This window comes from Dermacentor silvarum, chromosome 5 (genome assembly GCF_013339745.2).
Source record: "Dermacentor silvarum isolate Dsil-2018 chromosome 5, BIME_Dsil_1.4, whole genome shotgun sequence".
Taxonomy (NCBI): domain Eukaryota; kingdom Metazoa; phylum Arthropoda; class Arachnida; order Ixodida; family Ixodidae; genus Dermacentor; species Dermacentor silvarum.
This window is the reverse complement of record NC_051158.1, coordinates 56,966,131-56,989,342: the sequence shown is the minus strand read 5'-3', so window position 1 is coordinate 56,989,342 and position 23,212 is coordinate 56,966,131. Positions and strand designations below refer to the sequence as shown.

General features: G+C 47.8%; 1 protein-coding gene across 1 annotated transcript in view; it reads right to left on the bottom strand.

Moving 5' to 3' along the window:
- Positions 1-13,434, bottom strand: part of LOC125945637 (uncharacterized) — a 135,081-nt gene extending 121,647 nt beyond the window's left edge. The window contains exon 1 of the mRNA XM_049667845.1: positions 13,396-13,434. The gene's annotated coding sequence lies outside the window, so the exon portion shown is untranslated. The remainder of the gene's footprint in view (positions 1-13,395) is intronic.
- Positions 13,435-23,212: the final 9,778 nt, after the last annotated feature.

Genomic DNA, 23,212 nt, shown 5'->3' with positions numbered 1-23,212 from the left:
AAAGCCGCCTTTTGGACACTAGGCGGCGCAGTGCGCGTGTCGAGGCTACGTCAGACGACTACTAAGCGCATGCGCGTCCTATATTCGCTCATTTGCCTAAGCAATCGCCGATTTCGCGTGAGGAGCTTCTTATGGTGCGCGCGGGCGCGGGCAGTCGCTTTTCACTAGTCGCGCTGCTCGAGCCATGCGGCCGTCGTTGCGGCGCGCGATCAGTTAACTAACCCAATGGCACGTGTTCTCAGTGCCCACTGGTTTTATCTCGCGTCTTTTACGAGAGAAGTAGAGCACCGTCTGTTTTATAGAGGAGCTGTTAAGCTTTTCGTAAGTCCGTTTCGTGCCGTGGGAAAACCCTCGCCATGTAGGCCGACCATGGAGGTTGTGCAAAACCGTGTGCCAAGCAGCTCCTAACATAGCATTGCCATGCATAGTATAGTATAGTATAGCAACGGGGTGGGACAGGGAAGTGAGGGTGACGAGGAGTGATGTGACGGGGAGGACGAGGAAAAGCAGGAGGGTGAGGAGGAGTCATGTAGAATTTCCAGCGGCGAGTTCGGAAATCCATGGGAGGTGCCGACGGACGGTTCGCCCGGCAGTTTCTAAGCATTCAGTTTGGCCACAGTTGTCGAGTGTGTGATAGACTGTTGTTCGATTCAAACTTATCTACGCTGAGCTCTGTGCGCGACTGCGAAAAGCGGGACACTGCCGTGTATATTCTACGGGAAGCGTTTCCCGACGAAGCCAGTCCTGACGCACGACGGAACGCACACGATGGGAAAGCGCTGTCTCACGCGTCTCGGCCCGCCTCTCGGGCGCGGACTTCGTGATCGGCCTCCCGGCGCTGCGATCAACACTAACGCGGACTCCTCCCGCACCCCCTCCTCCAAGCTCGGATAGGCGCGCCGGAGTGTAGAGGAGTTTGTCGGCGTTTAGGAGTTTGCTCTTTCTGGATGGCAAAGACTCAGCGAACCACAAAAAAGCAATAGCTTAACGAAGGGACGGCCACCAGCTTCACTGTTTCATCAGTGTCCTCCATAGTGGAGTTGGCCTAAGTCTTTTTTTTTTTTGCTTTCGTTTGATAATATTATTTATAATTTCCTTCTTGCTTTCGACAGACGCTTCGTTTCCCGAAATTGCCCACTACAATGAAAACCTTATATCGTCAAAGGAACTCGGGCAGCAACTTTCAGCTCAAAGCATGAAGAACTCAAAGCGTAAAAGAAACGACTCCTAGATATTACTAGCACGTGCGTGCCACCATTATCACGACGGGTACAAGTCCTGATAATGGTGAGGCGCACGTGAAACTTTTGCTTTGCAATCGAAGTTATTCAATTTGATTGGCTAGGGATATCTAGAAAAACCCATATAACCTGATTCCCAATGCTTCTGGTTTCAAAATGACTCCGAGGCTGCCGATCGGCGATAGAAGACACATAGGACGCTTGTTTGTGGAAGGTGTTCCCCAGAGAGAAATAGTCCACTGGTCTGGCCGTTCCAAATCTGCCGTAGCCTGCAACATCGGCGTGTTCCGCAACGAATGGAGCATTGCCAACGCCAAGCGCTCAGGTAGACCGAGACACACACGAGAAGAAGATGAACTCCTTCTCGTAGCTGCATCGGTGGCCGACCCCTTCATGATGGCGGGAAAAATCGACAAGGAGCTCTCACTAAACGTCTCAGCAACGACAATCAGAAGACGGCTGCACGAAACTGGCTTGCGATCTTGCGCGGCTGCGCAAAAGCCTCACCTATGCGTAAACCTGCGCTGGGAATGACTCAAGTTTTGCAATTCTCTAAAAGAGTGGGCCGTGGAAAATTGGTACGAAGTTATATTCTCCGACGAGTCCACTTTTTCGACTCGCTGGGACCAGCAGCGTCCTGATTGGCGGCCATTGAGTTGCAGGTATGTATGTCGTATTCTTGTTTATATGTAAATCCTAATCGTTTGTGAATGAAACAAGCACACCTCCCTGTTCAGAACCGACTAATACTACGTGAACCCATCCTTCTTCGAGAAGCCGCAAGTATTCGAAAATGCTTTTCACTGATACCTAGCTGTTGGCACTTACAGGCGTAATCAGTATATACTGTTTGGGAAGATTTTACCCTTGCGACTCAGCTTTGCTACACTGAAAAAGTGGCTGTCAATCGCGCTACAGTTGACGATAATTCGCAAATTATGACGTTGTATCGGTTTTCTGTTTGTCCTGCGCAGATATGCCCCATCAAACATGCAAAGTGTGTTCTCCAGCGGTCACTGCTCTGTGGCTTTCTGTTGTGCCATATTAAGAAATGCTCCAGGACCTCTGCTGAGAATCCAGGAACCCTTCGTCTCGGACACCCCCTTATGCGGACATAATTGAAAAGCTGCTCTTGCCTTACACCCTTGACGGACCATTCCCAGATGGCTTCTATTTCTTTCAGCAAGGTAGGAGTCCCGTAAACACATCTCGGAGAGTCTGTGCTCTTCTGGATGCTCGTGGCGTGCGGTAGCTGCCATGGCCTACAAAGGGAGCTGACACGAATCCTATTGGAAATGTATGGGGTCTGGTAAAGGGCTATTTAGCGAAGTCTCACGTGGGGAATGCCAGCGCGCAACCACTGTGGGAAGCCATCAAGACGGAGTGGGAACGGCTTCGCACTGCCGCAGACCTGGTTAGTTCCCTTCACGAATCCATGCCAGGCCGCTTGAGATGCGTCATTGCAGCTCGCGGCGATTTCTCAAAGTAGTAGGAACCGTCACCTCACCAGTGAATCCTGGGCCGTGTTTATTTTTCGCCCTCGATTTTCTATGATGTCAATAAATAAGTTGCCAAACAATTATTTCTTTAACGCTTTGAGTCGTTTCTTTTACGCTTTGATTTGTTCACGCTTTGAGTTGAAGCATGCGGCCCGAGTTCCTCTGACGATAAAAGGTTTTTGTTGTAGCAGGCAATTTTGGGAAACGAAGCGAGCGTCTATAGAAAGCAGGAAATGATAAATAAGAATATCAAACGAAAGCAAACAAAAAATCATCAGCCCTTCCCTTGTGGAGAAAATGGGCGTAAGCGAAGCTTTTCGTGTATATATCTGACCTTCGTGGTGACTTTCTTTCTTTCTCTCTCTCTTTCTCTGTCTTCCTTTCATCTCCCTTTATTTCTTTCTCTTTCTATATCTCTTTCTTCCTTTCTGTCTTTTTCTTTGTTTCACAGACCTTCGTAGTGATTTTCTTTCTCTCTATATATATTTTTCTCTCTCTCTCTCTTTCTCTCCCTCTCTCTCTCTTTCTTTCTTTCTCTTTCTCACTTTCTTTCTCTGACCTTCGTGGTCATTTTCTATCTATCTTTTTTTCTTTTTCTTTCTTTATTTGTCTCTTTTTTCCTCTCTTTCACTCTTTCATTTTCGTCCCTGGTATGTGCCAATGAGTTTGGACCCTTTCTGCACTATCGCCAGGATCAGCCCACTTTTCAGCGTGACACCACCACCACCACCACCACCACCACCGAAACTTGTGAGCCTATAAAGCTTCGCTTAAAAGCAGGCGGTGCTCCACTTCTCTCGTAAAAGACGCGAGATAAAATGAGCGGGCACTGCGAACTCTGGCCGTTGGCTTAGTTGGATCGCGCACTGAAAATGACGGTATGGCTCGAGCAACTCGAGTAGCGAAAAGGGACTGCGCGCGCCCGAGCGCAGCATAAGCAGCTCCTCACGCGAATTCGGGATCGGTCAGAATAAAGGACGTGCATGCGCTTAGTAGTCGTCAGACGTAGCCTCGACACGTGCACTGCGCCGCCTTGTCTCCAAAAGGAGGCTTTCGAACGGCGCTGCCACGTCTCGCAATATTTTGTCCGTGACTGCACATTTTCTGGTTGATTGCCTGCTTTGCAATATTGAAATGAAATATTGTAATTTATAGAACATACATCTTCTTACGAGTATGTTCTATAAATTACTTAATAAACAGCTTTCATATGAATTCATTGATTTCAGTTATCCCATTAATTATAACAATACCAGGTATGCACGTAACTACAATTTTCAACTATCTATGGTTCATTCTTATTATGAAAAAATGACATCATCATTCACGGCCATAAAACTATGGAATGCTTTGACCAAGACCATTAAATCTTCACCCTTCCATGCATTTAATCATGCCTAAGCTTTTTAATTTTATTAATAAGATTACATAAATTTTCTCGCTATCGTTCCCATTTTTATGTATTGAAAACATTTGTTTGCACTATAAGATTGCATACCAACAATTGTTTTGTTTAGTTTTTCTATGTTGTATTTTACGCTATTGTTTTTTGTTTGGTTTGCGTAACTTGCTTAACTTTCATACGTTTTTTTCAATATTATTAACCGAAGGTCCCGTTGCCGCCTTCGACTTTGGTACCCTCGTCTGTATATTATCTGTAACCCATTAACTGTATTTATAGAATAATAAACTGAGACTGAAACTGTACATATCTATGAAAAGCGCATCCTGAAAATTACATTGAAAACTTATTTGCGCCCTGCATAGCTCATGACGACAAGCGACTGCACATAGGGAATACTTTATTAAACTTTGTTCTACAGTGAATTTGTATTTCCCTTAAAATACACGGACCGGTGGTGTCACATATAACCTCACGGTGAGCGGCTAGGTAAGCGACAGTCTATTCACAAAGAAAAATAAACCAGATTTCCTTTCAGATGTTTCTGCAGTAAAAACGCATCCATAATAATGATTAGGACGTGATTACGTTTCTTTATTTATGTAAAAATATAAGAACTTCGAAATCTTAAGCAAAAAAAAATCTTGACTTTTAGTTGCAGAGCACGCTGTGTAGTACAGGGCTATCAATATTTGTACCCATCTTACATGCCATAATTTGTACTAAAATTTCAGTGCACCTGTGCCTATTAATAAGCGAAGATTTATATGCACACAAGTTTCGGCGGTGGTAGTGGTGGTGGCGGTGTAACACTGAAAAGTGAGCCGATCCTGGGGATTGTGCAGAAAGGGTCCAAGCTCATTCGCACATACCAGGGACGAAAAAGAAAGAGAGAAAGAGAGCAAGATAGAGAGAAAGAAAGAGGGAGAGGAAGAGGGAGAGAAACAAAGAGAATAATAGCTAGAAAGATAGAGAGAGAAAGAGAGAGAGAAAAAGGCAGAGAGAACGAAAGAAAATCACCACGAAGGTCACGAAGGTCAGAGAAACAAAGAGAGAAAGAGAGAAATGAAGAAAGAGATATAGGAAGAGAGAAAGAAATTAAGAGAGAGAGAAAGATAGATAGAGAAAGAAAGAAACAAAGCGAGAAAGAAAGAAAATCGCCACGAATGTCAGAGAAACAAACAAAGGGAGAGAAAGAAATAAAGAGAGAGAGAGAAAGGAAGGGATAGATAGAGACAGAGAAAAAAAGATAGATATAGAAAGAGAGAAAGTGAGAAAGAAAAAGGCAGAGAGAACGAAAGAAAATCACCACGAAGATCAGATACATACACGACAAGCTTCGCTTACCTCCATTTTCTCGACAGGGGAAGGGCTCGTGATTTTTTATGATAGGAAGGCAGGGGCATAGAATTGAACTCCCGATCACTTTTTTGGTAGCAGAACGCCATATCTACTGTCCCTCTGTAGCAGGTGACTGGGAAGATGAATGACTGAGTAAAAATGTGTAAAGGATTTTATTTATGTTACGGCGAATGGCTCGCAAAATAACAAAAGCAAACAAGACCAGTATTAGTGTTCCTGACTTTCTATTCTCACTCTTACGACTGGTCTGTGCGATGGACAATTTAGGTGAAGCCGCTTCAGCCCCGGCAAAACCAGGATGGCGCTACCGTTTAAAAACGCCTTGGAGGCTGTTGGAGACCGAGACTGACGTCCGGCGGTTTCGGTTGATTCATCCAACTTCTACGATGGCGCTGGCGCGAGCCCTCCCTCTTGCGTTCGAAACCTCTTCTTCTTCAATAGTTTTCAATACACTCCCGCGGCCGCGTTGCGCGTGTGCGCTTTCAGAAGGTAGATACGATGCACAGGACGTTAGTCTTGCTGGTCGATCGACAGTACTACGTATCAGGAACGACCTTTTTAGAGCACTTGAAAACATCCGCTCCACAGTGCAGTGAAGAGGGGTGGCACATAGAAACTGGAGTTAGCAGTTTGGGAGCATGTGTTGGAAGCATGTCGAATGTGGCGGAGGTTATAAAAGTCGGTCTTATAGCAAACAGACGATAACACATTTGCAGGAAAAGACGGTTGCTGTCGGGGTTGTGACGCTTCGAGCCGGCAGAGGCATAGTAGTGCGCGGAATGAGATACAATGACGTTCACAGATGCAGGCGTCGGGTTGAAGCATGGTAAGCGATCAACGGGCTGAATTCAGGGGCTTGGGAGGACTTCGGTACAACGGGAGTACGGTCCGAACTAGAAGGGCGGTTCTTGAAGGAAGGCGAGCTTAACGATGTGGGACTGTTATACGCGACGAATCTTTTCGGTGGAAGGCTACTATAGTCTGGGAGTGTCCAGCTTAGCTGCTCAAGTTTTGCCGGAGAAAAGTCATTGGGGCGCACTTTCGTCGCACTTGAGCCATGTTTTCCTCGGCGCAACAGGTGCTTCCTCTTGTCGTCGTTTTATGAGTCTGCAACAACCTGACGAGCTTGCTGCAGCGCCGGCGGTTGCGGTTGCTGCTGGCGTCCCACCAGGCTGGAACAGAAGGCCAGACGATGGACAATTTAGGTCACGTGACGGCGCGCAAATGACCAGAGGAGTGGTCAGAGGAGTTTCATTCATTGTATCCTTGGGCCTGCACATGAACAGCAGGTTGTCCATGTCCGTCTTGCTCTTGACGTAGGCGCCACGATGGCGTCCGCTGGTATATTAGTGCGACGGTAAACAGTAGGTCATGTCAGTACCGGTGGAGTTGGACACTTTTTGTCGTTTTTGGACGAAGTTGTCAAGCTTGTAGTCTTTAGGCACACCTGGTGGTGGCGAACTCTGCGGTGCAGTTGGCGGGAAATAGCGCGGCCGGTCGGTGAATGTGAGCCCTCTGGTGGGAGACGTCGGCGCTTACACGTATAATCGGGTCGCTGACGCTGTGCATATGCTAGGCTCCGGGCTACGGCTTCGATATCTGACTTGCCGGTGATGGTCGGTCTCCACGTTGCGGTGGAGGTCGAGCGATGAGCACGAGCGATGTCGATTCGGTTGGCTATTTTGTATTTGATTACCTTGCTCGAGGCTGAACTGTTTGCGCGTTTCGTTTTCGGGTCACCTTTCAAGCAGCGTTTCGTTTTCGGTTGTGGTCTTGATCTGGGGACCTGTTTCGGTGATCACCTTGTCGTTGTTGAGGAAGAGCTGACGAGGAGCCACCGCGTCGGTCTAGAGCTTCAGTTGTTGTACGCGCGATGTCGGTGATATGACCTTTGCGCTGGCCTCGGTCTGGAGCTTCGGTTGTTGTACGCGAAGTGTCGATGTCGGTGATCTGGCGTTTGCGCTGACGTTCGCCTGCTTACCGGGTGTGCAGAGTAGGTGTGCTCCCTGCGGTCCTGCCAAAGGTCTGGCGGCAGTCGGTAGTGATCCAATGACGGTCCCAGAATTCATGCAGAAACGAATCCGGCTGACGGCGTGGCGGATCATCTCATGGGGCTCGAGGGACTCTGTAAATTCCGCTTCGTATTCGTCGTCGTCGATCACGAGCTCTTCGATTCTGGCGTTGATTTCAGCGAGGCCATGGTCTTTGTCATCAAGTTCGTTCAGTAGCACTTGTAAGTCGGAATGCGTCGGTTCAGTCTCTTGCAAGGCTTCGGTTGCGGCGGTGATGACACTGGTAGCGGAGCTTCGGATGGCGTTGCGCTGACGTCGCAGTGACTCCATGGTCGGATAAGGACGCCAGTCTTCTCCAGGGTTTCATGGCACCATAAACTATGTTGGAGACGAAGACTGACGTCCGTCGGTTGCGGGTTATTCATCCAACTGCTGGGATGGCGTGGCGCGAGCCCTCCCTCCTGCATTCAACACCTATTCTTCTATAGTTTTCAACAGCGGCCGCAACGGCGAATAGACGATAACCTCTGCGCGCGCATTCGGAGATTTTAAATATTCGCTATTGAAAGCAGTATTGCTACATTGTATTTGATGCCAAACGGGTAGTGACTCCAATCGTTGTTTTATTGACGAAAAAATAATATAAATGGATAAAATGTAGACTTGGAATTTGTAAAGTGTGTCACAGCAGAGTAGAATAGACGGTCATTGTAGCGGTGCTACTAAAGTTATTTACACGAGGAATAAAGATTATAAACAGGGATAAGGTGCCTCAGAAAGGTTGGCCAACGTTTCGATAGGAGGACCTATATTCGTCAAAAGCGGCCTCGTCATCCTCGGCGGGTTAGTTTTAAAGGGTTAGTAGACTGACGTCACGTCGATGTCGGCTGTGACTGGGTGTAAAGGGAGAGACTGAAAAGAAAATGACCGCTGGCGCTTGATTGTCTAGGAGCGGTTTCTAAGACGGGGGGACAAGAGCGGGAGAGCGAGAAAGCGGCAAAAAAAAGAGACTTAAGAGGGGGTTGGGGGAGCAAGAGGTGAGGGAGCGTTCAGAGGTGTCGTGGGCGGCGTGCGTTTGGGGTCCCCGAAGAGCCGGTCAGCCGGTCAGTGTTCAAATAACAACAATACGAGTTGCAAAAATGACTTTATTAGTTTAGCATCAATGCTTCGGGTAATTTTGAAGGTGTTAAAAGGGCGACACGGAGTCTGGAAAGGGGGAGGGGGGGGGTTGTGGTTGACAGGGAACATCTCGGTCCGTCAAGGGACATTAACCTCAGTAGTTCGCCGTAGGCGTCGTCACGTCGGTATACAGAAGTGGCGGGACCCTGTGTGGTCGAGGCGCCGAAAAAGGTATTCTGGCGTCTGGGACTTTGGAATGTGTCGGTGTGGATCTTTAAAAGGAAAAGAAAAGGACGCAGAAAGAAAAAAAAAACCGGCATAGGAGGGTGGCAGCGGAAAAAAGAAAATTTAAAATAAAAACACTGAGGGGACAGGTGTACATGGAAAAGCGCTCGTATGGTTGATCTGTGCGTAACATCATGGGAGAGAATAATAAACTGATTGGTAGGGGATATGCAGGGAGGACCTGGAAATGTAAGAATAGGTGAGGTTGATAATCTAGATTAGCTGGAGGTTTAACTTGTTTTGTGCCTTTGTTAATGGTACAACAATTTCAGGTTTATGTTACTGCTTTTAGCGATTCTAAGTTGCTACGTGACAAATTGATTCCCCTCGGGTGCAGGAATTTAAACTTGTGTATGAGGTATGATTCTGTATATTTTCTCTCGCGAGGTGAACGAAAATGTGTTTGTAGTATATAGAGTTTTGCTTCATCGAATATATGGGCGTGCTCATTGAAGTGGCTGGCTACTGCTTTAGGTAAACTGTGTTTTGTATCTGCGCGATGGCCGTTGAGTCTCGTGTCCATTTCTTGTCCAGTCTCACCTATGTATTGCTTGTTACAAGCGGCACATTCTAGACAGTAGACTACGTTGCTTGACGTGCAGGTGAAATTGGAAGTTACCTTGTGAAGGTAATCTGACGCTGTACTTTTTACTGTAGTAGTAGATTGAATATGTTTGCATGTGGAACACCTGGAGTGGCCACAGGGACCGGATGTTGGCTTCGTCTTTGTCCTTAGTTTGGCGTGTACAAAAATGTCCTTGAAATTACTGTTCCGTCTGTAGGCTACTCTGGGCGGGTCGGGAAAGATCGTATTAAGTTTCTGGTTGCTGGTGAGAATTGGATAGTATTTACTCAGGATGTTGTTCACGTTGGGGAGTGCGTTTGAGAATTTAGTAGTAAGAAGAGGGGTTGTTGTCCTTGTGATCTTAGGGCGGGGTTTGAGGACCTCGGCTCGATCAAGGTTGGTTGCATCGGTGTAGGCTTTCTGAAGGGAAGTATTCGGGTAGTTGCAGCTTGATAGGGTTTCCTTAAGGTGATCGAGTCTGTCTACGCAGTCATGGTTTTCAACGCATATGCGACGAAGTCGTGTGGCTTGACCTTTAAAGATACCTTGCTTGCAATGTCTGGGATGGTGGCTTGCATATTCTAGAGACTGTTGTTTATCAAAAGGTTTTCTATACAGCGCTGTCTTTAGTGTCCCATTATCAATATATATTGTTCTGTCCAGAAAGTTTATGCGCTTATTTGAAGATTCTGATGAGAATTTTAATGTTGTGTGAAAGGAATTTAGGAAAGTTACAAATTTATCTAAACTGTCGTGACCATGTGCCCATATTGTGAATATGTCGTCTATGTATCGTAGGTATGTGTGGGGCTTGTGTGTGCAACGAGATAAGAAATCCGTTTCAAGAGTACCCATAAATATGTTCGCGTAGGTTGGTGCAAAAGGTGTGCCCATACTTTTCTCGTGTACTTGTAGGTAGTAATTTTCATGAAATTCGAAGCAATTATATTTCAGAACTAATTCAAGAAGAGACAAGTATACTTCCATATAGAGTGTCGTGCATTGTGTTTGGACAGCGTTTTTTTTATCGAATATCAACCATCAGGGATTTGAATGTTGGTGTACAGGGCCGTGACGTCTAGTGTTGCGAGAATTATGTTTTGCGCTAGTGCGCCTTTAGTATTAATGCCATCTAACTTTCTGAATAGGTGGGGGGGGGGGTATCTTGTACAAATGACGCAAGTGTTTTCGGAAAATCACCAAGGAAGTGGTTAAGAAATGTGGAGAGGCTTTCTGTAGGGGTGTTGTTGTTCGATACTATCGGACGCCCTGGGATATTAGCGTTGTGAAGTTCAGTGGGTGGAATTTTATGAATTTTCTGAAGGAGGTAGAAGCGTCCTGCAGTTTTGTTGCTTGATTTAATAAATTTGAATACTGACGGTGTTATCAATTCATCACCCAAAAGTGATTTTAGCCTGTCGGTAATTCTCACTGTGTATGGTAATGTCGGATCGTTGTCTAGCTTACGGTAACGTTCAGGGTTGTTTAGCTGTCTGTAAGCCTCGTGCTTGTACTTATCTATTGGCCAAATAACTATACTTGCACCATTATGTGCTTCCCTAATGACAATCTCGTTCCGGCAGGTAAGGTTTAAAATAAACGACTCTCTGATAAAGTTATGTTTTTAGGTCGCTTAGCTGTCTTGGATTGACTTATAATTTCTTTAGTGATAGTTTTAAGGTATAGGTCGAGTTCTACGGCTTGTTCTGGTTCAGGAGTCCGAGTAGATTGGGCTCTAAGTGGTATCGTCTCAGTGTCTGGTGCATCGTAGTCAGCAAAAAAATGTCTTGTCCGCATTCGTCGGGAAAATTCCGAAAGATCCTTGTGAAGCTCAAATTCATTTATTTTGTTGTTCGTGGGATAAAAGTTTAGGCCCTTGCTAAGTACGCCTATTTCTTCCCTACTTAATGTTTTTGAAATGTCTACAACATTAGACTGATTTAATTTTGGGGAGACTTCAGCCACGTCTGGTATTTGTAGATTCTAGCTTCCTTTTGTTGGCTGAGGTAGCTGTTTGCCTGGAAGGTTGTTTTCTGATTGAAATTCGCTTTCTTCTTCTGTTTTTGAACCAGTTTTCGAGACTGTGCTTCGTGGTACTGTTCTAAATCTTTCGTCTCATCCGGTGTCAGAGCTTTGTTCTGAAGTCTATGGCTAAAACTTTCCAGTCGTTCTTTCAACTCGTACTGTTGTTACTTGCATACTGACCGGGTGGGACCCCAAACGCACGCCGCCCACGACACCTCTCAACACTCCCTCACCTCTTGCTCCCCCAACCCCCTCTTAAGTCTCTTCTTTTTTTTGCCGCTTTGTCGCTCTCCCGCTCTTGTCCCCCCGTCTTAGAAACCGCGCCTAGACAGTCAAGCGGCAGCGGTCATTTTCTTTTCAGTCTCTCCATTTACAGCCAGTCACAGCCGACATCTACGTGACGTCACTCTACTAACCCTTTAAAACTAACCTGCCGAGGATGACGGGGCCGCTTTTGACGAATATAGGTCCTCCTATCGAAACGTTGGCCAGCCTTTCTGAGGCACCTTATCCCTGTTTATAATCTTTATTCCTCGTGTGCTACTGCGTCTGTCAGCCACCTGTTTTGATTTTAAGGTTATTTGCAAGAAGTCTCTGTATAAATATAATGAATTGCTTTTGAAGAAACGCGGTTTTAAAGTTCCAAGCAAACATTGTTTTTCTATTACGCTTTCACCTGCCCACTATGTCATTTTAACAAGAACGCGTTAGAAAAAATTTGATGTAAATGGAATTGTGTGAAGCGAAGCAGTGGTATAGTTAGCGATGCTATTTTTTATCATAGGTTGCTGTGTCACAGTCAATATTATTAATATTATTGCGGTAACAAATATGTAGACAATCCAAACGACTTTTCGCCGTCGGCGTCCTCATAGGGCTCCATATGTATTCAGGTATATTTATGCGGGTTATATTGCTACACTATTCAATCACTTGAGTTTCTCAAGCTAGGTCTTTTGTTCTTGACTAAATTATTGCTCACAATTTTGAGAATAACAAACAAACTTTAAGAAACACAACATTCACAGTGCATGCCTTTTATTTTAAATCTTCTAAACGTAATAAAAATTTATAGCTCAAGACAATATCGGTGCTTCAACTTCAAAGTGATATAAAGTTACTGGTTACATTCTTTACAAGCGGCGTAGTATCGCCTGTGCGATCTCATTACACGGCCTACACAGTGTGTTAAAGCTTTTAAGGGCGTCAAATATTTTGGCACACCGCCGTATGTCACGTCTGCGTTAGTCAGATCCGCAGGTTGTTGGAACACCGTCCGTTAGTTCAAACGTATCGCCAATCCTTGCTATCGCCTTCGGTGCATCGCCTTTTGGGTGAAAATGCCAATTTGGTTCTAATCTAATTAGTAGTTTCCAAATATGTGGCGTTTTTAGCAATGATGTAACAATACCGCTTCTATCTACCTCTTTTGTGTAAAGTCTAATCATATGGTCATAATTTCGTTTGAGATTTTTGATAACAATGTACTGAGTCACGTCCTAGGCCACGAGTTCATAGATAAATGATCTGTGCCTGCAAAAAAAAAGGCATATGCTTTGTGTATTAAGGCGCAGTCTTCTGTAGTGATTAGCAACCGCCGAAAGTTTGCACCCAAATAAATTTTCTGCTAAAATATGGCTTATTTTTTCTTCTGAAAACTAGTTTTTTGTTTTATTTTGAGTTTAGAAGTTCAAGTTGTTAATTTTATTCGCGGGACTTTTTGACAGCACCACGGAACTACAAAACAGGGCAAGACATGCTTGCAACGGCCTGCACGCGCGAGCTCCGCGCGATGGCTGGTAGCACCTTCAAAGCTAGCGTATGACTGTTGTATAACCTGGCATATGCTCTTCATCTATAAGTTCAAATATGAAGTTGTCTTTACCTTCCGAGTACGTGCGACTTCTTCGGGAGCAAATGCAGCAGAAGACGTTTACTGTGGTGTACTGGTGTAGAAGATTGCTGTGGTGTATATTTATAGGCAATATTGAGGATGGGGAGAGGAATACGACGCATGCATATTTTATAATAAAGGTCTTGACAGAGCGAGAAGATATTAAAACACTACGGTATTTTTTCGCTAATGAAGTTGAAGCTATGACAACATTTTATGATGTTTACAACAGAGACAGATTACTCACCGCACAGAGGTTAACCTTTCAAAATACCAAGGTATGGAATGCGAAATGCCTCGTGTCAGTATTAATTTCCTCGAGCATTTACGAACGAAATTTTAAAGAAATTATATTATATTGAAAGAAACTATAAATAAGTGAAAATGAGGAAGGATAAAAAATAGCAGGCCGCTGGTGCGATATTAGCCCACGTTTACGCGTTACGCGTGTAAGAGCATTGCACACACATGCTACATGAATGCATCAAAGCTGCAGTATTCGAGACCCTCGCGATGTAAGGAACGATAAGAAAAAAAAAACAGAGGATCCCGATTTTTGTTAATCATATCATAAGAATCCAACAAACATTGAAACCGAAGAGAGCATAGGGGAAATTACTTCTAGTTCTTAAGTGAACTAAAGAATGGACTAATTAATGACAGTGAACATGGACGAAAAAAACAAGTGGCCGCAGGTGGGATACGCACCCACGTATTCGCATTACGCTTGCGATGCTCTTACCAATTGAGCTACAGCGGTGCCGATTTCACATCCACTGTCTAGGGTATTCATGTTTTGCACTATAACTAACTTTGGGAGCGTTCGTCAGCGCCACCACTCACGGCCCTTGCGGCGGATGTTGAACATTCTCTATGCCACAGCCGTCATCTTATATATATATATATATATATATATATATATATATATATATATAGAATGAGAAGAAAGGGAACCGAGGGGCCCAATTTTTATGATGCATATCTTAAGCCAACAAACAGTGAAACCAAGGACAACATGGGGGAAATTAGGTTTGTGAGTGGTGGCGCTGGCTAACACTCCCAGGATTAATTCTAATTGTAAGACATAAATACACCAGAAAGTGGATGGGAAAACGGCGCCGCGGTAGCTCAATGGTGAGAGCATCGCACGTGTACTGCGCAGACCTGGGTTCGTTCCCCACCGGCGGCCAATTGTTTTTTCATCCTTTTTTATTTTCATTAATTTATCATTTTTTAAAATTCAATTAGTAAGTACAATTGCCCCTTTGTTGTCCTTGGTGTCACTGGTTGGTTTCTTATGATATATATATATATATATATATATATATATATATATATATATTGTTACGGCGCAACTAAGTGTGGCCCCAGTCAGAAGTAGACGATTTGATGTGTAGTGGAGGAATTGGTCTCGACAGTCATTGTAAATATTGCAAGTACATCGTCCTATGTGACTGCCGCAACTTAACAAATTGGTGAGAGTTTCTCGTACCCACGAGAGACAATAACGGAGCTCCGAAGTGGTCGTCCCCTAGGATTTGACAGCACGGCGGACGAAACAAGACTCGAAATGGCTCGGCCGACATGAACGCCTACAACTCTAACGGTTGTCCTGCCTCAGCCGCGGGATCCGGGAACGTTCTGCCGCACCGACCGCCTCGATGTGAAAACTGGATCACCACGTATGAGCGTGTAAGTGCCCACCACAAATAGGATCCGACGATTATGTTGGGTAACTTGGTGTTCTACATACACGGCATGGGGAGGTGTCGTATGATAACCACGAGGAAAAGCTTAACGACTGGGACACGTGAAGCTTAGGAACTTGTTTGGCCGTCAAGAACCACCACATTTCAGCGCCAATCGCACGTCTAACGAACACAGCTGTGATATCTTCTTGTGACGACTGGCTAGGAATGCCGCGACATCATTATCATCAGACGAGCTGACGCGGATAGAGCAGACGTAGCGCCATGGCTCTGCAGCCTTTTATTCCCGCCCTAGTGAGCCGAATAACTTACCTAAAGAATCATTTGTGGAGCCAATAGTCCGCGATGAACTCACTAATCTTGGACTTCCTTCTGTATGTGCCGTTGACGCTTCACAGCTGTGTAATTTAGGTCCTTGTCCATCCACTGGTCAGCGATATTCTGCACGCTACCGAAATCCAGCCGAGTGAAGAACCCGAGACGATCGGTCAGTCTGTTTTGCCTGGCGAGGTATCAGTCACGTTGCTCGCCATTGTAACAACTGTACTGTTTCCTCCCCTCTGCGACTGCCATTCGTCAGTTACTATTCCCCGAAGTGAACCAGCACCGCACCCAATATAAGCAGACTAAAGTTTGTGAATATACATGGCGACGATTGGATTACACCCAACACCTGATAATGTTTGATGTATCTTTTTTTTATAGCTCAGCTGTCTATGGCTAGGATCCCGGGATTTCTTCGTGGCGTAACGTCAACAGAAGACGATTGGTGAGCGGTGAAGCACCTGGCCATATTGGACAAGATCAGCCTACTCGATCTCGGGGCGAGGTTCCACCGATATGTCAGCAGCTTCCTGAATGGGCGCGAGGCGACGGTCAAGATCGACGGGGCCACGCCGCGAACGGTCCGAATGGGCGGTGCGGGAACGCCGCAGGGCTCCGTACTTTCCCCTATGCTTTTCAACCTCTTCATGATCGGCCTGCCGGAGCGTCTCGATGCGATAGAGGGTATCAACCACACGATCTACGCAGAAGACTTGACGGTGTGGACCACGGAGAACACAAGCGTCGGCGAAATAGAAGACCGGCTGCAGCGAGCCGTCCGGGAGGTGGAGCGGCACCTTGAACACACGGGACTCGTCTGCTCACCCTAGAAGTCAGAAATCCTACTCCACAGACCGCGCAAGAAAGGACCCCTCCCGCAGGGCGTGCTCGACGCCCGTCGTTTGGGCGTCCGCGTCACGACGAGGGAGGGGACCCGAATACCGATGGTGTCCAAGTTGCGAATGCTCGGCCTGTGGCTGGAAGAGAACGGTGCCAACCGCGAGCTGGTTGCCCGACTGCAGAAGAAAGTGGCCGCCGCCACGCACCTCGTGCGGCGGGTCGCGAACAAGAGGAAATGAATGAAGGAGCACAACGTGACGAGGCTGATACAGGCGTACGCGCTGAGCCACATATCGTACGTCGCGGCGAACGCCGACTGGAACAGGAACGAAACCGACAAGCTGAACGTGGCGATCCGCAGGGCGTTCAAGACCGCCCTGGGGGTACCCCAGTACACGCCAACCCACAGGCTCCTCGAGCTGGGCGTACACAACACGCTTGAGGAGGTCGCCGAGGCGCAGAGAATCGCGCAGCTGGAGAGGCTGTCGGGCACCAGAACAGGAAGACGAATCCTCGACCTGCTCGGGATTCGATATCACGAGGCACGGGGACTGAAGGGAACACGTTTACCGGAAGTCAGGGACGCCATACAGACGGAAAACATACCGAAGAACATGCACCCGGTGCATGAAGTGTAACGACGTAAACGCAGGGCGGTAGCAATCCTCGAGGAGCACGAAAGACGAGAAGGCATCCTCTTCGTCGATGCAGCCAGGTACACGCGGCCCGCTGTTAACGTTGACGGCGACGAGGGACGACGACCACCACCGCCACTACAACAGAATGTGCGAGACGAACCGGGGATGCCAACACCACCATCACTACTACAACTACGACAAAAACAGCAGCAGCAAAAGCGGCAACATCAACGACACGGCCGGCCGACGGCGTCGGCGCCCGCATTCTAAATGGCAGTCGTAGATACGAAGGGAAGGATAATAGTCACGGCATCAGCGAAGCTGCCGTCGGCCGAAGCAGCGGAGGAGATGGCCATAGCCCTCGCGGTACTCCACGGAAGTACGAAGGATAGCCTGATCATTAGCGACTCCAAATCAGCTATCCAGAACTACACCAAAGGTTGGGTGTCCGCGGATGTGGCGCGCATGCTCAACGCCAGAGCTGGGGACTTCGTGTCCGGCACGATTACGAACAAGACCCTCAAATGGTTCCCCGCGCACGTTGGGGAGCTTGGCACCACCAAAGACAACAGCCGCGACAACAACGGCAACAACATACCAACGGCCGAAGACACACCGGCATCCCGCCGAACCACAACGAGCACGCCCATCTCGTCGCGAGGCAGCTTACCCGCCGCGACGCGATCGCCCAGAGGGCAGCCGTCGCCGTTGTTGTGCGGGACCCCATGGAGGAGTTACCAACACAACCCAAATCGCGGCGGACGGAGCTGGGGGCCACGGGGACGCCAACCGCGATATCGAGGAGTTTCTGGTCTCGTATCGAGTAGTTCTTGGTCACTACAAGAAAGAACGTAAGAAATATCCACAACCCCACGGGCGGCTGGACAGGTCCCAGGCAGTCGACCTGAGGCGGTTGCAGACAGGAACTTTCACCAACCCCTACCACCTGCACCGCCTGTGGCCCACGCGGCACCCATCGCCCGGCTGCCCCTGGTGCGAGCACGAACGGGCTGATATGGCCCATATGCTTTGGGAATGTCAACTCCATGAGCAAGAACCACCAAGAGGAAGGCAAAGGACAACAGCAGGACCCTCTGAAGGCGGGCGCCTCGCTGAGAGATGGCAAGCCGCCCTCCTCAGCGAGGCACCCGAGGACCAGGAGTGGGCCGTCCAGCGGGCCAGGGCTATTGCCGAGGATCTCGGAAGATTTTTCTCCGGCGATGGACTTCTGGCAGCCTAGCCCCGGGCACCAACAGCCATAACCGTTGGACATATAAAGTTTATTCCTATCCTAACCTGCTCAATTGGAGTGCATGAGCGACCCATTGGTGCACCCATGTGAGAGGTCACTGTAGACTTTATGTAGTAGCGACAATGCTGCCTTCGTTAATGCTGCTGACTGCATTTGAGCCTTCTTCTTTATGCTGGAATAGTAAGGCATAATCGAGTTGAATGCAGAGACCACAGTGACAATGAAGGCCATGTTGCTGGAATGTAATTCGATGGTAGTGATGTTCCGTGAGTAGTCAGGAGACGGCTAAAACTCGTATCTGGCCTAGTTCTTCGCAAGCAAGCAAGATGGTGAAAGTGTATCCTTGCGCCATGTCGAATGTGCACTCTTAGAGCGTCGACTGTAATGTACTATCGGCCAAAAAAGTTTACAGACGAAGGGAACTGACAGAAAGTTGAATATCCCGCAGCCTCAAAACGCAGCCTGGTATTCACATTTCCAGCCTCTACTGGTATATGCGAACAACATTGTGATGTACGGTTTTACTGGTTACTTTTAAAGGCTGCTCGGATATTTAGCGTTTTCTGAGATCCCGTGGTCCGTAAGCTTTTTGGTCGGTAGTACGTTGCTATAGGGTTGTCCAGCGCTATGGTGATTGTGGCTGTTGTAGATGCACCATTAGGGACGCCGAGGGACGTCTCTTGAACTTGGGCTTGTATGTTCTGGATTGTGCGAAGCTTCGCTTTACTGGTGCTTCCCAACGGATTGCCACGTGTCTAGCGTGGCGATATCCCAACCGCCGCAACAAGACGACATGCCGATGACGAGTAATGCCGACGAATGTGTTTGCGCCGACCTCAGCCTTTTTGTTGACGGACATCCCGTAACAGCCCTTGTAGACACCGGTGCTGATTTCTCGATTGACCGCCTTAAAAAGGTGAAAACACCATGGACAGGGCCACACACAAGAAGTGCCGGGGGTCAGATAGTGACGCCAACGGGTAAATGTACCGCCAGACTCCGCATCGGTGATTCCAGCTTTGATGCCACGTTCGTTGTTCTCCCCGAGTGCTGCAAAGAACTCATCTTGGGGGTGGATTTTCTGCGGGATTATGGAGCTATTATAAACATTCCGGAGCGTTTGGTCACATTTTCAGCGAACCCAGATGTAGACTGCAACTATGTGTCTGTTTCTACCGAGAGGCCTTACCACGGTGATGTGATAGCGGAACAAATCAACGTATTATTGCTCACACAAGGCGTTTCGATTGCACGGGGCATTCTGGCGTTAAATCGTGGGCATGCAGCAGTGCTCCTTACGAAATTTAGCAACGAACGCCGCCACGTCACGAAAGGCACTGCAGTTCCTTGCGTTCTGAGATGACATAGTATAAGTGAAGGACTGCTTCGCTGTGCACGATCAAGGAACGAGTGACAAGACCATTCCGGCCCCGACAACATTGTCCGTAGACGTTTGCACGGCCCTGTTGCCCGCTGAGAGGCAGCGCCTACTGGAACTAATACAGCAGTTTGAGGATTGCTTTTCGTGTACGTCCAAGGTCAAGCAAACACCACTGACCAAACATCGGATAATTACGGACGATGCCACTAGACCAATTTGACAGAACCCCTACCGTTTGGCCCCGAAGGAACGCGAAGAAATACACAAGCACGTGAAGAAAATGCTCGAGGATGATGTGATACAGCTTTCGAAGAGTCCTTGGGCGTCCCCTGTGGTGTTTGTCAAGAAAAAAGACGGCATCTTACGTTTCTGTGTTGACTACCCCAAGTTAAATCAGGTAACAAAGAAAGACGTCTATCCGTTACCACGCATCGACGCTTCACTCGACAGGTTGCGCCACGCACGCTATTTTTCCTCTATGGACCTACGCAGCGGGTATTGGCAAATAGAAGTCGATGAGCGAGATCGGGAGAAAACTGCCTTCGTGACGCCCGACGGTCTCTACGAATTTAAGGTGCTACCTTTCGGTTTGTGTACAGCGCCAGCCACTTTTCAGCGTCTAATGGACATCGTACATTCAGGTCTAAAGTGACAAACGTGCTTGGTATACCTCGACGATGTGATCGTTTTTTCGGCTACATTTGAAGAGCATCTAACCCGGCTACTGGCTGTTCTCCAAGCCGTACGCTCTGCAGGCCTCACGTTAAAGCCTGAAAAATATCATTTTGGCTTTCACGAACTCCAATTCCTGGGCCACGTCGTCAGTAGCGAAGGTGTCCGGCCTGACCCAGACAAAATAGACGCGGTTACAAAATTCCCCACACCATCTAACAGGAAGGCAGTGAGACGCTTCTTGGGCCTGTGCGCCTATTATCGCCAGTTTATTGCGGACTACGTATTGCCTCACCGTTGACGCGACTAACACGAGAAGATGTTCCCTTTGTTTGGGGCGAACGCGAGAAAATGGCATTTAACGAATTACGTCAGCGTCTGCAAATACCCCCAGTTCTGGCACACTTTGACCAGGACGCCCCGACAGCACTTCATACTGACGCGAGCAATGTAGGTCTGGGTGCCGTGCTGGTGTATTGGCAAGACGGCTCCGAGAAAGTGATAGCCTACGCCAGCAGAACTCTTTCGCGCTCAGAAGAAAACTATTCCACTACGGAGAAAGAATGCCTCGCCGTTCTGTGGGCTGTTACTAAATTTCGCACTTATTTATACGGTCGCTCATTCACCGTCGTCAGTGTCCACCCTCCTCTGTGTTGGCTGACTAATTTAAAATACCCCTGAGGTCGAGTGGCGCGCTGGAGCCTCAGGCTTCAGGAGTTCAACATGACCGTCGTATACAGGTCAGGGAAAAAGCATACCGACGCCGACTGCCTCCCTCGGTCACCTATACAGCCTTCTGTCACCGAGGATCCGGACACAGACGGTGCATTCTTGGGAGTCGTCGATACATTTACTATTTCCCAGCAGCAGCGCGATGACCCAGAACTGCTTCCGTCTATTGATTTCTTGGAAGGCCGGGGCAAAGACGTGCCTCGCCTGTTTGGACGCAGTCTGGCGTCGTTTTGTTTGAAGGACAATGTTCTCTATAAGAAGAACTTTTTTCCGACGGGCAGCACCTACTTACTGGTCGTGCCTGCTTCGCTTCACAATGAAGTTCTCACAGCGTGTCATGATGAGGCCACCTCAGGTCATCTGGGCTCCACACGAACATTGTCCCGACTGCGGCGGAAGTATTATTGGCCGAAGCTCCCAGCCGATGTTGAACATCATGTGCGCACTTGTCCTGACTGCTAAAGACGCAAAGCACCACCCGACAAGTCAGCAGGTCTCCTACATCCTGTAGATGTACCGGGAATGCCCTTTGCCAAAATTGGCATGGATTTTCTTGGACCATTTTAAACTTCAACTACAGGGAACAGGTGGATTATTGTCGCCACTGACTACCTCACCCGTTATGCGGAGACAAAAGCTACCCAGCGCGGAACAGCAGCAGAAGCAGCTCGATTTTTCGTCGAAAACGTCGTGCTTAAGCACGGTGCCCCAGCGGTTGTAATTACTGACAGAGGCCCCGCGTTCACGGCCGAACTTTTAGAAGCAGTTCTCAAACTCAGCGGCACAGCCCACCGGAAAACGACAGCCTATCATCCCCAGACGAATGGACTAACGGAGCGTTTGAACAAGACACTCGCAGACATGCTTTGCATGTATACATGTCGACGTGCACCATAAGAACTGGGACGAGATTTTGCCTTATGTAACCTTCGCATATAACACCGCTCAACAGGAAACGACTCGCATGACACCATTCAGCTTGGTACACGGTCGTGAAGCCACGACAACTTTGGATGCAATGAGTGCGGTGATATCCATGCAGATGCTGAAGAATTTGGTCAACGTGCCGAAGAAGTCAGACAGCTTGCACGTGTACGCATCCACCACCAGCAAGATAAGGAAGCAATGCGGTACAATCGTCAGTACAAATTTGTCGCCTACACACCCGGCGAGAGAGTGTGGGTTTGGATACCCATTCGGCGTAGGGGACTTTCTGAAAAACTACTAAGGTGATATTTTGGCCCATACATAGTTATCCGACGACTGAACGACGTGAATTACGAGGTCATGCCCGATGGTGAAGCTTGTTCGCGGCGCCGCCAGCAACCCCCCGAAATGGTGCATGTGGTGCGCATGCAGCCGTACTTTTGCAAGTGACTCGCGTTTTAGTGTCTCGTACATGCGTACAGTCAAGTTGCGCATCGGGATGATGCTTCCTTTGGGAGAGAGGCAAATGCCACGTGTCCAGCGCGGCGATGATGACGACATAAGACACATCGGCACTTTGAAAAACATAGCAAGAAGACGAAGAAGGAGTGACTAGCGCGCGGTATTTTAAAACCGTCCGTTCTTGTTACTGCCTGTGCCGACAAGTGCGTTTCGTTTGTCCCTCGAGCTTTCGACGTCGTGACAATATACCTTAGAAAGCCCATAAATATTGCATGGTATAGCTCTAACACCGATTGCACCGATGCGCTCCAAGACTTTCCGCCGACAAATTTTAATGCATGGGCCATTGCAGTCAACGTCTTTGTCAAATACGAAATATGTGGCGTCCAAGACAACTCACGGTCGATGATGTCTCCAAGGAAAGGGTGCTTTGTTACGTAAGCAATTACTTGTCAATTTATACGTATAACATATGGAGTCATGTTTAGCATGTAAATGCGACAAATCGGCATTTTCGTTTAGTTCTAGGCCTTTCAGATTGTCGCGGTACAACGCCAAGAGAAGACGGAGACGTTCTTCAAGAACAGCAGGACAACCTGTTCAAGCAAAACAGAACCGTGACACGTCTTCATCAACCAAAATCCCCCTGACCCACTAGACGGAGTCCGTTAATGTCCTCATCGTCGTTATCGTCTGCCTAGATCACACGCGTTATTTGTCCCTCCCTAGAAGAGCAACGTCCCCATGCTATCCCAGAAATGTCACTTGCGGAAGTGAGGGTCCCTCGTAGAGTCATTCGCTCACATATGCTTTCATGCGTACAACATGCACAAGTTCAGGACGGTGCGGACGGCGCCGCGTACAGTTGGGA